We start from the raw sequence: 1,299 nt of genomic DNA on the forward strand, positions 1-1,299 counted from the left end.
AAACTCTGTCTCTACCAAAAACACAAAAATTAGCCAGGCATGGTGGCGCGCCCAGCTACTCTGAGGCAGGGGGATCGCTTGAACCTGGGAGGCGGTAATTGCAGTGAGCCAACATCGCACCACTGCAATCCAGCCTGGGCGACAAAGCCAGACTGTCTCAAGGAAAAAAAAAAAAAAATTTTTTTTAAAATATTTTTCTGGGCTAGATAGGTATACCTTCTGACACTGGCCAGCGACCACAGCATCATGAGGTAAACGACTATACTGCAGTGTGCCGTCCTCAATACACTACATGCAAATATCTGGCACTTTATTACAAAATGGGTTTTGTGTTAAGATTTTACACAACTGCAGAGAACCTAAACTCAGTGTTTATGGGACGTGTGTCTTGAGGCTTTCGCGCAGTGGAGATTCCGTTCCGAGAATTTTCTGTATTATACAAAAGGAAACAACACAGGGCAGCCCGAGATGCTCGCGATTAGCTAAAGATAGTCCTAGAAATTCCAGGGCCTCAACGTGCCCCACACAGATCTTTCTCATGAGAAATAGGATGAAACCACTGCTCCCAGAGGGCCGGGGACACACCCAGACGGCCTAACTCGTCTCCTGCCTGACATTCCGGGTAAGATGCTCCCGGAGCGGTGCCAGGGTAGGCACCGCTCCTCTTGAGCCTTCGGAGCAACTACTTACATTTGGCATCCTTTCGTCGGGCTGTGAGCAGGAAATCCTTAATTTCTTCAATTTTCCGAGGCTGCAACACAAAGAAAGCGGGTAAACAGACAGCAAAGAGACACGTCTTCCGGCGATGGTCCAGTCCACCAGCTCCTCCCGGCCTCCGGAAATCCCTGGGAAGCTCTCTCGCCCTCGCCCCGGGGCCCCACGAGCCCACCCCGGGAAGGCGCCAGGCAGGGACCGTACTCACCATGGCGACGAGGCACGCTGGGCGCTGGCGTGGACCGGGACCTGCGGGAAACAGTCCTCGGCGTTAACACGGCTCGGGGGCTGGCAGCGAACCCCGTTTTCCCGCTCTCCCCCGAAATATCGGCCCCCTTCTCCTCCCCGACACCCTCCACGCGGACCTGGGGTCCCCAAATTTCACCTGGCCGTGGATTGCCCCAGAATACCCTTCTCACCCGCGTACCACCGTAGAGACACTCACAGTAAACTGCAACCGGGAAAAGGGACGAAAAAAACGAGACTTCCGTTTCCGGGCAGTTAAACCCTCCCAACGGAGGAAACTGGATACGGTGCTTGCCGAGGGTCAAGACTCATGTAGGCGTTCGCACTTCCAATTTCAGC

The 1,299-nt window shown here is 54.0% G+C and overlaps 1 long non-coding RNA gene across 4 annotated transcripts; it reads right to left on the minus strand.

The window, feature by feature from the left end:
* Nucleotides 1–48: 48 nt before the first annotated feature.
* LOC131382835 (uncharacterized) lies at nt 49–1,204 on the minus strand. Of its 4 annotated transcripts, XR_009212413.1 has the most exons (4): nt 1,125–1,198; nt 923–963; nt 691–751; nt 49–429 (listed from the first exon to the last, which is right to left on the minus strand). It is a non-coding gene; the product is annotated as an uncharacterized LOC131382835 (long non-coding RNA). The 4 variants fall into 4 exon arrangements; XR_009212412.1 differs by having other exon boundaries at nt 49–751; nt 1,134–1,204; XR_009212411.1 differs by having other exon boundaries at nt 49–751.
* Between the last annotated feature and the right edge of the window lie 95 nt (nt 1,205–1,299).

The sequence above is a fragment of the Hylobates moloch genome, unplaced genomic scaffold, assembly GCF_009828535.3.
Source record: "Hylobates moloch isolate HMO894 unplaced genomic scaffold, HMol_V3 SCAFFOLD_15390, whole genome shotgun sequence".
Classification (NCBI taxonomy): domain Eukaryota; kingdom Metazoa; phylum Chordata; class Mammalia; order Primates; family Hylobatidae; genus Hylobates; species Hylobates moloch.